Source organism: Sylvia atricapilla, chromosome 3, assembly GCF_009819655.1.
Source record: "Sylvia atricapilla isolate bSylAtr1 chromosome 3, bSylAtr1.pri, whole genome shotgun sequence".
Classification (NCBI taxonomy): Eukaryota; Metazoa; Chordata; class Aves; order Passeriformes; family Sylviidae; genus Sylvia; species Sylvia atricapilla.
This window is the reverse complement of record NC_089142.1, coordinates 16,378,949-16,392,081: the sequence shown is the minus strand read 5'-3', so window position 1 is coordinate 16,392,081 and position 13,133 is coordinate 16,378,949. Positions and strand designations below refer to the sequence as shown.

At 37.9% G+C, this 13,133-nt stretch overlaps 1 protein-coding gene across 7 annotated transcripts in view; it reads left to right on the top strand.

Moving 5' to 3' along the window:
* RNF144A (ring finger protein 144A) overlaps positions 1–13,133 on the top strand; it is a 62,768-nt gene that overhangs the window by 13,717 nt on the left and 35,918 nt on the right. For 4 of the 7 annotated variants that reach the window (XM_066314839.1, XM_066314841.1, XM_066314842.1 and 1 more), the window contains one exon: positions 1,118–1,200. The exons of 2 other annotated variants lie outside the window; for them this stretch is intronic. The gene's annotated coding sequence lies outside the window, so the exon portion shown is untranslated. Of the gene's footprint in view, positions 1–1,117; positions 1,201–12,826; positions 12,931–13,133 lie in introns of all 7 variants that reach the window. One more of the 7 variants, XM_066314840.1, reaches the window with a different exon arrangement.

Here is a 13,133-nt window from a genome sequence, read left to right as displayed (position 1 = left end):
ACTGGAGAATCTCTGGAGGTTTCCAGTCCAAGCCAGGTTGTATGCCCAGGCAGTACTTGTTGTGCATGTGAAAGCTATTTATCTTGCTGTCCAGGTACTTGGAAAATGTGTAATAATTTGTGGAGTTCAGGTTAACAATCTGATACATCCCATGGACCTTCTGACCCCAAGGTACAGGAAACAGTTTTCTTATTTTACAAGTAGATATACCATAATGAAAATAGATTTTGATTTTTCTCCTGAAAGGTCAAGATAATTTAGGAAGAGGACAATAACAATTTTTGTCAGTTTTCCTAATTTTCAAGCAAGATTGAAGTCAGGAGGATGTGGAAGAAGTGATGGGGGGGAACCTTGTTTTGGTGACACAGCTGTTGGTTGAATAACTGATCAGTAGCCTAGAATTTTGGAGTACATATATCTGAGCTTTTCTTGAATGTTGGTTGCCTGAGTAACAGTAATTACTGTTTGTTTTTTCTAGAAGTATGGTAGATATTTTTTCCTATATCACATCTCCCTCTAAATGGGAATCAGTGGAGGATGCGAATGCAGGAATTAAATGCTTGCTTTTTGGAATTTTAAATGTTAAGGCATACTTCAATAATTACAAATATTTTTAAATAGCATGTTGTTTAAAACTTAAGATGAATAAGGAAGATGAGAATTTGGTGTATTTGGCTATAAACCTATTCCTAGCTGCATTTTTTTAATATATATTTGGAAGCAAAAGTCAGGTTTTATGTTTAAAATCTGCATGCTCAGTTTGAGTAAATACATTTTATGAGTATTCATTGGAAAGAAACTCAGCTGATGCTTTATTTCTGAGAAGAAACACTATTGGATAAATCTGAAAAAAGAGAAATAGCTTGCAGTGAAAGTAGGACTCTGCCAATTGCTGTTTTCTGAATTCATAGAATCATAAAATTGTTTAGTTGAAAAAGACCTCTTAAGATCATCAAGTCCAGCTGTTAACCTTGCACTGCCAAGTTCACTATGAAATTTGTCTGCCAAGACTATGCTATCACACAGTTCTTAAAACTGCTTGGCGAAATGAAACTCTTAGTTCTGGTTTTATACAGTCAGTTGAAATAAAGTGTGACCCTTATCTTTTGTCTTTCAGACTTGTCTAACACTACCAAAATCATAAACTGGTTGGTGCTTTCTCATGAGATCCCTGTGACTGACAAAGGAGAGATTGTTGTGGTAGGTGTTTGCCTTGATAACACTTGGCTGGGGCACAGACAGATGCAATTCTCAATGCTGCCACGCTTTCATAGGACTCTGATGCCAACAGAAGCCGTGGGAGGGGAAAAATATGCCTGCAAGATGGGTTTTACAGTCTTTGGAATTGCACTTGTGGTTCCTCATAAAAGAGAAAGCCACATAGCCTGGGGTAGTATAAGAGGAGGGAATTTGTCAAAGTTTGCTTTTAATTATGGAGCTCTAACATGAAAAGGATTGGTTCATTTACCTGAGAAATTTCCTGTAGGAGAACAACCAAATCTACATTCTAATTAGCTTCCTAGCAAAATCCAAGTCACAGATTTGTTTGATAGCAATCCTCAAAGCACAGTTTAATGGTACCACCTAAAATGGGCTCACAAGGCTTTCATTTTTAAATCTCTACATAACATAACATATATATCTGTGTATATATACACACATGTATAAAACACATATAAACATACATCTTCATCTCTGTAACAGAGCCTGTTGTGTTTTTGTATATGGTGTTTGATTTAATAATTCTATTTCCTGTGTACTCCATATGCTTCCACTCCAAATAAGGGAGTGAAATAATAAAACAATTTCCTTTCTGAGATAGTTGCAGTTCTGTAAGTACTCCATAGCAAATTATTGATATAGTTGGTAAATGTATCTCCAGTCAAATAAAAAACATAGAACATACTTATCTTCAGATCTTTTAGAAGGCAGCAGAACTTGTGTTTAAATAATGAAAACCTATCTATTTCTCTGTGATTTGGAAAAGGTCATCCTGCAAATATCACTAGAGCTGCAAGTTCTGCATTATGCTTGCTCTAATATATGGCTACATGCAGAAATAATGACATTTCTAGATTTTTTTATTTGCCTGATCTTGTGACATGCTGTTGGTAGCTTTCCATTTTTCCAAGCAATGCTGCTTTTGCACTCATTCATTTTCTGGAAATTGTACTAAGTTGTCATATACTTACTGACTAGACTACAATTTTTTTCCCTCTTTTTCTTTGAAAGTCCTGTTCTTGGCTTGGTTATTGAAGTGTAGTGGTGTTCTTACTTGACTCCTTTTGATTACAGGAAAAACCTCTCATGAAAACAATCATACCCTCATTGGCTTATATTTAAGTATTGAAGATTTAATGTAACAAATATGTATGTTCTGCTGGAGTAATGTATCTTCATATAAAGAAGTACTTCTTAATTATATAGCAGGTTGATTTATTTTTATCTGGGCTTCTTTTTCTGCTCCATTTTTTTGTGCTAAATGGGAAAGTCTATATTTTCACATTTTTTACAAGCAGAAAATCTAAATGGGAGGGGGGATGAAGAGAGAACATTTATTTTAAAGCCAAAATGTCTGATACTGTCTTTCATATCCCTGGCTTTAAAAAAAAGTTGAAGTTAAAAAAAAAATAAATCTACAGTTTTGTTTTCTTCTTTAATTTAACTGTTTGAGTTAAAATTTAAACACAAAGAAGCAGATTTTATTTTTTTTTTGTCTCTCACAGTGCTATGGTTACTTTCTTTTGTAAACTTTTAGCTTAAAATCAGCATTTTCCCTGCTTTTAGAAAGCTATGCTGGAAACATATAATTCATTTCTGATACTTAGAAACTTGAAGAAAATCCTTATAAGATGTGGGAAATACCAAGTTTATACATGTCTGTCCTTGGGGGTCCATGGTTTCTTGAAATAATTCATTTCCCCTTAAGTGATGTACTTTACCCTGCATCATGGGTATTGAGGGAGTGACCATATCTCTTCTTTATTTCCACGTGGGAAGCTAAATGAGTCAAGGTCCCTCAGCCTCTCTCTCCCTTCCTTCAGCTCTCCTGGAGTCCCATGCCTTCAGGCACAGTAGTCTGCTTCTGCACCCATTCACCACTGGGTTCTTTCAGCAGTGCAGCTTGGTCTGTTCTCACCTCGCTGTTTTAGTTTTCTGCTGAGGTGCCTCTAAAGATCCTCAAACTTCTCCAAGCACCATATATCCCGTTTTCTGAAACATGAGGGGAAAAACGTGTGTAATGTACTCTCGGGAGCTGTTGTCCATTGTTTTGGAAAAGTATGCATAACTGGTCACCCCTTTTTCTTCCACTTTCTCTGACAAGTGGAAACCTAAGCTGAGTTATGAGATATGTTCTGGCAAAAGTCAAACAACTGTGAACTTCTATGCTCTTTCTGGGCCTTCAATCAGTGTGAGGGCAGCTCTGACATCTTGTGAACATAACACATTTAAAATGTGCCTTGAGGTCTTGAATCTTTCTCCTGTCTTTTAACCGTGTTTCACTGAAATGGCTCTAAGGGATTGCTGAAATGGAGCATGTCCTGGCAGAGATCTGTATTGGAAAATATTTGTGGCATACAGATGATCATGAGGTATTTGTGTAAAGAACAAGAACATACCATTCATAGCTCAGATGATTAATATAAAGCAGAGAAGCATTGCCCTCTGATTTTCCTCGTTTGGCAGGCAAGACCCTGCCACTCTTGTCTGTGTGGTACTGAACGTAGGGGGACAGCTCATTGATCTTTCCTAAGCATCTAGAGAGGCCTGTGCTCTTGTCATCTTTAGACAAGCTTTCATAGCTTGCTCCTGCTCATTAGTAGGGAGAGAAGACAGCAGATGGGGAAAGTCAGAGTTTGCCAGTAAAATGCAGAATTCATCTCTAATGATCTAATGTTGGCTTGAAATTGTCAGATTTTCTATTAGAGTTGATAATTTGTCTCATTGTTTATAACCTAAAAATAGGTCTAATATTTCATTTCACTGTGGAAGGAAACAATCACAATATTTTGGCTTTACTTCATATAAAGATGTTTTCTAAGTAACTGTCTGCAACCTTAATGGCAGTTGAGACCTATATAAACTGAATCATTGTACTATAATTTAGTGACAAGTGAGTGATCAAGTTCTAGTGATACAGTAATAATTTGAATTATTATCATAATCATCATTACCATGTTATGTCTTATAGCAGCAGGCAAAGGCACCACTTGGCTCAGTCCAACACAAGAAACTGGTATCTAAAATAAAATTTAATGAAGATGTAAATATCTGTCCACAAAAGTTGAAATGACAAACTCATTCTGTGATGTCAGCAACAAAGTAAAATATATTTTTATTATAGTTCCTGAAACAATATGAAAACCTAAATGTATTTATTTGCTTTAGTCACAAAAAATCTTTCCCTCTAATAAAGAAGGGTTTGAAGATGGAAATATTCATCAGTATGCAAAGTTTTTAAAAGTAAATTATATCTGCTCATTCTAGAACCATTTCTTTGTTTACTTGGTTGTTTATATGTTTGGTTCTGGGGCTAGCTCAGATCAGCATGGAAGGGGTTCTGACCAGGCACAGTCTTCTCAGCCTTCATGTTTTTTAATTCTTAGTTTTGAGTGCCCCTCTGGTGCTGCAGAAGAACTTGGCATCCTATTGAAATAAATAGCTGTAGATTGCATTTCTGAGGCTTTGTTTCAAATGTTAAAGGTCTTTTGGTTATTCTGTATTTTTGTTGTTTTGCTGTTGCAGGCTGTTTTTTTAAAAAAAAAAAAAAAAACAAAAAAACACAACCAAAAAAAAAAACCAAACAGTATTAGCTTCTAACATAGCAATGTTTTGGGGTTGTATCATATACCAAAACCTGATTAGGAATTATTTCTCAGCTCTTTTGAAGTTTGTAGAATTAAGTCTGACTGTGAATGTTTGCTTTTTATATGGTTGCAATGTATATGTAGCTTTGGCTTTTTGTAGTTTGTTGCAGGTTCTGTAAAATTAATCAACTTTCTGTTAAAAGAGGATTGCAAGAGTTAGTGGCATTAGGATGGTTCATTTTCTCCTGCTCAGTGTGTGAGAAAGGAAATAGAGGGCACTGACTACAGTGAATTTACAAAGTATTAAATGTGCTGGAATGTACTGGCAATGTATGAAGCAGGGAAGGAGGCACAAGTCAACACTTGTCTGCTCTGTGTATTTTGACCTTTATAAAGTTAGGCAACCACTGCACACCATGCAGCAATTTTTTGTCTTGTGCAAAAGAATCTCATTCCTGCATAACAGTCAGTTCTTAGCTTTCACAAGCTTTCTTCCACTTTTTCTATTTTTTTAATGCAATGTACACAACTCTATTACTGCAGTCCTTGAGAAATTTTCTTGTCCCTAGATTCAGACATTAAAGTGGAGCCTCTGATTTTCTCTGATCAGTTTTCCATTCTCCTTTTCATTATTGAGCCTAACAAGGATTGATAGCTTTTTCTGTGTTTCCTGTCATGTTAGTATTACTAAATCTTCCTCCTATCCCCAGCAGTTACAAATTCAGCTCTCCCTGCTTTCTTCTGGCTTGCATTTTGCGTATGTCAATCCAGTTCCACTTTTTTATAAAATTTGCAGGTTGGCTTGAAGTAATGCTGCAGAAGACCTGCTAATGGGAATGAAGCTGCTAGAGAGATCTGGATCCTAGGGAGGGAAACTGCCCCCTTCATCCCTTTCCTTTACAGCTTGCCATATTATTTAGCAGTCTTTTTAATGTCTCTGTTATGAATTGAAGTGCTGGTTCCCATTTCTATCAAGCCTTGAGTTTGGGACTGGGGAGGAAGCGAGCTGGTGGCTGGTCTGTCAGGCATAAGCTGAGCTGCACAGGCAAGCTGGGTTTCTCAGGGCCTGTGGAAAGAACTTCTCCAAGCACTTGGGAGCCCTCTCAAACCTCAGTGCTTGCTGTTCCAAGCCCAACAGCTACTTTTCAACACTGCTTTCTTTAACCAAACAGCAAAACCAGTCTCCACAGAAGAAAATGTTCCATTTTGAGTATTAGTTGGGAAGGCAAGAGAGAGCACAAACTGTCTGTGTCACAGGATAATTATATTGTCTTATGCACTACATACCACTTTGCCTGCTTTTTTCCATCTGCTAACTCTCTGACCACTGCTGGCTTTGCAAGAACCTAGACCTGCTGGTTATTTCAGGTCACTTGCAGGTATTGTACATCCTCTTCCTACTCTAGTGCTGTTTTTCTGTGTCCATAACTGGTTCCTTTTGTAGGGCTTCAATTATTTTAAAATACTTTTTAAATCTTTATTAGCTATTTTCACAAATGGTTGATTACTTTTATTAATTTATAACAACCACATGGTTAGAAGCCCCATGTCATCAGATTTTGCTTTATATGTTTTTAAATATAATATTTGGATGATTCCTGCATATCCTTCTCATTTTCACTGTTTCCCATGGGCCTTCTTCAGTGGGGTGTGGGTTTTTTTGTTCTTTTCAAGTACAGACAGATTATGAACATGCTGGTAGTTACTGGTCTAGTTGTTTTGTCATGTCATATTCCCAAACTCCTCATTAACTCAACTGCATGACTTCAGCTATTAGACTGCACATGTTTAGAGTTTATATAGCACTGCCTTGGCTTACAGCTGGCCCACTATGTCTGATGCTAAATCCTCCCTATTCTCCATCTAGAACAGAATTTGGTGTGGCTGAAAAAAAAACCACACGAATTTATTCTGTTGCTTTATGGGGTCTTCCTACACTGCTCTGCTCTACCCTTTCCCAGCTAAGTGAGTTCTGAAGCCCACCAAGTACCTTGCTTCAAGTTGTGATGCTCTTGCTCCCATCTGTTCTCACCAGTGTAAAGGAGATGTGCTGCTGTGTGTCTCCAGTTTTTAAGGAATGCCTTGTTCCAACACTCTTGGAGAAGCAGCCACCTCCTGTGCTCCTCCCTCTTGTTTGTTTTTTAAAGTAGCACTGTTTTGCTCTTGAATCTGTTTAATTGGTTTCCTGCTGGAAAGAAACTCAAGAGCTGCCTTTGCCAATTAACTAGGACAAAATACTCTGTTAGTAGACAATGTAGGTTGCTCAAGGATTTCAGAAAAGAAATGTTGGATGCCTTTGAGTTAACTAGCTGTTCTTTGGTGGTGGGTTCTTGTCATTAAACATGCAATAGGAATTCAAAGACGTTCCAGGTTTAGTTCCTTCCTGAAAGCTTTTTTTCCGCATAGTTTTAATATTGACAAACTATTTAATTCCAGTAACATGTCAAACTTTTAAGCCCTAGTCAAGCATTTACTGTCCTTTGATTAAAAATAAAAAGGGCAAACAAAAAACCTGGAGAATGACTTAATGCCTGTGACTCAGCTCAGTCATATAGTAGACTATATTTAAGAACATTAATAGCCATATTTAAAATGAAATTTCTATTATTGGCCTTCTTGATTACTAGGTGCAATAACTTCAGCCAAGAAAGGGCAATCAGATTGAGTTTTTTCCTAGGAATATCTAAAAACCAACCACAAAACCTAATTTTAAACAGTGGAATGTAATCCATGCTGTTTGGTTTAGAACCCCTGCAAGAATTTCTTTTCAAAGGTCTATTTTAAACTGGTATGTCAGACTGCTGGTGGTTTTTTTTTTTTTTCCCCACAACATCCCAAACATAAAACACTATGATGACCATCAAAGTAAATAGGAAAAACTAACAACTACAGAACTTAAAAGAAAAAAAAATTAGTACAATGGATTCCCTTTAAATAGAGAGGTATGTTTGAAGAGGTGGGTGGTGGTGTGTGTACCATGGTACACATGGTTGGGACCATAATGAGCAACCTCATCTGTGATCTTCCCAGCAGCTGGAAGAATGGCAGGCTTCTGTGGTTTGTGTCTTGTTTGGTTTGGGAAAGCATGAGTTGAACTTGGAAAGTTTCCTACTATCTGAAATGTACACTCGACCTCTGGGAAGTGTAGAGTATCTTTGACTACCATTTTTTTGATTCAGCCTTTTAGTCATAACTTTTTCAAGAATAAAGGCTTTTTCTTTTATTGCTTATTTCAGTGTTGACTTGACTTGACTGGTCTGCTTTTTTTGGGCTGCATGCAAAGGAATCAGAACTGCTCAAATAATGTTATCAGGATAATTCCTGACACCCAAACAGCTCTGCAGAAAATGGTTGCTCACTAAATTTAGCTACTTATGTTTTCTGATGCAGAGAATTTAGCACCAAGGCTACTGAAATTAGTTGAATTGTCTTACAGCTTGTTTGTATTGATGCAGCCTTCTGTAACCTCTGGCCCACTGCATTGTGCACCTTGCAAACATAAGAGAATCTTTTTCCTGCAGAGGAATTTGCAGTTGATTTCTGTTAATAAACTCTTTGGGGCTTCTCTGAGTACCCATATATGTCAAGCTCCTGAAAAGGTTTTTTTCAGATGTAACTGATGTCCAAGGTAAAAGGCTTGGCATAGATATTTTACGTATTAGAAGCATGTTTTCAAAGAACTATTAGCCTTTTCCTGGATCTTGTTTTTGTGGGACAAGCTTTAGTTACCCTTTTAGTTACCTTTTAGGTAATGGACATAGGCTTATCATTTGTACCTGTGGAAGGAGCTCATTTTATGAGGTGGCTTAGAGAATATGTTATATATGTAAATTCTTTAAATGTAAGTATAATTGCTGTATTTTATTTCTTTCTTCAGGAAATAAAATTGCTTAATTCTGATATTTTTCACTTCTAAAAACCATCAGGACTCACTGAAAAAGCTCTTAGTTTGTTTTTTTTGTTTTTAAAACTTTTCTTTATAAACCCGTAGAGTAACAGCCACAAGCTTAAGCTGCTCTAAAAATGCTTTTCTCCTTGCCAGAATAAGTCTATGCAAATTTCAGTTGCTTTATGCAGCAAACCAGATCTTTCTGCTGGGAAACTGAAGAGTAAGTAGGTGTTTTCTATCCCATGCCCAGTGTGCTTTCTGCTAGTAAGCAGGTCAGCACTATGAACCACGAGATGTGCAGTGAGGGCTGTTGTTGCAGCATCTTTCATGCCCATGTGCATGGGCACATGAAAGTTACAGATTGGGCAGGATGCAGGTGGTTTGTACAGGTAAAAAAACCCAAAAATGCTCCAATAGATGTTCAGCATGGGGTGTATCCTGAACACCAGGACCAGTTGCAGCATCTATGTTAATTTGGGGAAGGGGTTAATAATAGTCTAGGTGTGCTAGGAGATGATACAAAATGGTAGCAGGCAGTTCCTCTCTTGAGTGGGCTGTTATATTCACTGCATGCCAAATCTACAGCACTTTTATTTAAAGCATTTATGTAAACAATGTATTTCCTAAGCCATTTCATAAAATGAGCTCCTTCCACAGGTACAAATGATCAGCCTATGTCCATTACCTAAAAGGTAACTAAAAAGGTAACTAAAGCTTGTCCCGCAAAAACAAGATCCAGGAAAAGGTTAATAGTTCTTTGAAAACATGCTCCCCCTATGTAAAATATCTATGTCAAGCCTTTTACCTTGGACATCTGTCTGAAAAAAAATTTCTTCAGTGAGGGAGACTCTACAACCGCTCTAGGAAACCTATTCCTGTGCAGTTACCTCCACAATAAAGAAGTTCTTCCTCATATTCAGGTGGAACCTTTTGTGCATCACTTTCTGCTTTCTGGCTCTTGTTCTTACTAAATGAATTAATTGGTAGGGAAATTGATTTGCCACTGTAGAACTTCCAGTAGCTTGTTCCTTACATTTTGTTGTAAATGAGGAAGGAAGCTATAGGTCAAGTGCCAAAATTTAATTTTTAATTGTAATTTACTACAATTATTCATGAGTGAAAGGAGAAAACTAAATGTAAACTAGAAGTAATAAAGCAGAGACCAACACCTACTGATTTTTGAGCTGTCCTCAAGTGTACAAGGTGGTACGGAGGAAATGCCAATAGCATTTCTCTCCATGAGTTCCCAAAATGAAGTGGTCTGTAACTTACTCTATTTGTTACCTAGCCAAGGGGGGTCCTGAAAGGAGCTTTTCCATCACTGTGGTGATTCTGTGCTCTTTGTTCCTTCCCTGGTACACTTTCAGTTACCTCTACGTGCCCTCTGTACTTCAGTTTTGATATCTCTGCCTGTGTGGTTGTGTTAGGCACGGTCTGTGCCATGTGCTGCTGCTTTCTGCAGTAAACAAGGGTTACATATGTGTGTTGTACTGCAAATGTTTTAAGATGGGAAGGGAGGAATGAACAGCAACAAAGCTGGAAGCATTACTGTGCAACAGTAATATTACTGGGAAGGATGTAAGAGCTGCGGCTGGTGTTGAGGCTAATATAATATACCTCTGAGAATACTGTTACATGCTGATTCTCTGCAGGGGGAAAAGTGCAGGAAAAAATGTACTCAGGCAGCTAATACACTACTCATCCCCCGCTCCTCTGCTCAGCCATGTGGTGTGGTAGGTACCAGCTGATGTGTCTGTCTGACTAAGCTGCGTGAGCTGTTCAGTTATGTAGTAAGTTTGGGACAGAAGAGATTATCAGTTGTTCCTTATAACTCAGGTGATGTTCTAATTAGCAGGTTTTTGTGGGTATTTTGTTCGTTTGTTTGTTTGGGGTTTTTTTTGGTTTTTTTTGGGGGGGGTTTTTTTTGGTTTTTTTTTGGGGGGGGGGTTTTTTTGGTTTTTTTTTTTTTTTTTTGGGTAGGGGGGTTTTGTTTTTTTTTTTTTTTTTGTTTTTTGTTTTTTTGTTTTTGTTTTTTTTGGTGCATGCAATCTTAGTGGTTCACACTGGCATAAGAACTTTCCCTTGACTGTGTTCATTGAAGGTCTTGCAAGCCCTGTGCTAAATGACTTAACAGACCATCACTTAGAAGAGGGAGAGAAAATAAGCATCTTTCCCTAATCCAAGCACTGTTGTGTATTAAACATCTGTCTTCAAGTTCCCTGGCCCGAGTGAGTGACCTACTCGTGCACATGCATGGGCCGAGTGTCACACAAAGATATGGAAATCCTAGATGGGAACATGGGATTTTTGATTTGTGGGATGAAACTTGGAAATAAACTCCACCTATATTCATTAATCTAGCATGGCTGAGATATTATCATAGACCAAAATATAATTAAGTTTTGTAATGCCATGATTAGAGGCAAAATGCCCCTTTCCCAGAGAGGAAAGGAGCAGATGGTTGCCTAGTAGAAAAGTGAGATTGAAGAACTGGATTGTGCTATAGAAGATATGATGGGAAGAGGGCAGGCTGCTTCAAGCAGGAGGAAATTAGAATAGGAGATAAAAAGACAAAACTTCTAGGGGAACGATGGGGAATAATCAATTGGATCTGAACCATGCAAAAAGAGAGATTTGAATCCAGAATCATCAAGTTTGTCAGGCCAGAGATTTGTTGTAAAATGTCCTAGCTTATAGTTGTAATTTTTATCATGTAAAGCATCAGATGATACGAATAATAATAAAAATATTTTGTTCTCTTTTTTTCAAAATTTAGGACTACTAGTATGAAAAAGAGTAGCAGCTCATGTTGATCAGACTAGATCCTGTCTGCAGGATGTACTGAGCAGGCTATGTCAGTTTTTTCTGACATAGGGAGAGGCGGGGAAATGTACTGATACGTAATTCAGCCCACTGCATAACTCAAGCCATTTGGTTTATTATTAGGGGACAGACAGAATTCTTACAGCATGTGTAGTGGTTTGGGGTTTTTTTCCTGTTTGGGTAGGTTTTTTCCCTTCGGCTGAGGTGCCTGGTTTTAGAAACAGTCTTCCTCTGAAGGTCTTCATAATCACTTTCCTTCCTCTCTCTGAATAAACAGTGTAGGCAGTTATCTGAAAATCTTCTTTAGGCACCAGCAGTAGCATAACTATCTTGGGTGATCTAAATCCTATTCTAAGTTTTTCCTTATGTTTAGTCCTGTGTGTCACACCAGCATGGTGAATGAGTGTGTATACCATGTCATCTAATTCACAGCGTGAAATGGTATAACAGAAGCTGGTGGTTTGGGAGAGAAGCTGTCTGACTTTTTGCTAGAGTTCCTGGTTTTAGGCATAGTTTTGGAAAAAGTAAAAGTAACTTTCCATGTGATTGTAATGATTACACAAAACACATCTAATAAAGATTTACTCCATGAAGAATCTTTCTCTTTTCCTGTCGTTTGGCAATACATTCTTTCTACTCTTATTGTTTAAATGTGCTCTCTTGGTTCTTCTTCCTCTTAATACTGTTTGTGCAAGATAACCCTTCAGAAGAAGGGAAGCCTTTGCCCTAATCTCTGAGGGGTAGATCTGGGACATGAGACCTGGAACTTGGCCACACTGAGAGCTGTGAAAGATGCTGGCTCTAATATATACCCGGAATTTTGTAATTGTTACTGAGTCAAAAGAACAAAGAGCTACAGGGAAGTTAACCAGACTTCACCCCACTCTGAATGCTGGTTTCAGCCAGCAGCATATCTGCTTTGCATTTCAGATCTAGCGTAGGAATGGATGATGCTTAGATATGTTGTCTTGCAACTAACCTGGGAGCTGTTGTTCAAACCTGAGCTCCACTGTTAGTATGCAAGTGACACCTCGAGAGGGTTTGTGGTGGGTTTTTCAATCCCATGTACTTTGTTTCTCATCTGAGACTTGCAAAGCGCAATGGAAACACAGCATACCCTAAGCATGCGCTTTGTCATAGTTGCAAGTAAAAGAACGGGTTTGATTTCCTTTTGAGATGTAGTGCAGGTGTCTCAGAAATAGGGTTCCATTCCCCTTGCTCATATTTTCAGTTTCACAATAACTTTGCATAACTTTAAATGTGGTTTCTAGCTTTAAGTTTCTAAGGCTTTTCTCTTCCTCCCCAGAAAGAAAGCTCTTACAGAGCTCAAACTTGGTGTTATTTGGACTTTGTGTAAACACAGCTCTTACTTTTCTGAGAGAGTCACTGTGGAGAAGGAAAAAGCTTGTGGTATGTCAAAGCTTCAAAATGCTCCTTACTGATTTACTGCTAGTGTGGAGACAGCACAGAGTGCATTAATTCATCAATTCTTGTAAGCAGAGAAGAGGGAAAGAATAGGAGGAAGCAAGAAAGGGGGTGGAGAGGAAAAGAGATGGGGAAGAGAAAATAAAAACATGGAGCAATATAAGGGACGGGAGGAAAGGCATATTTTT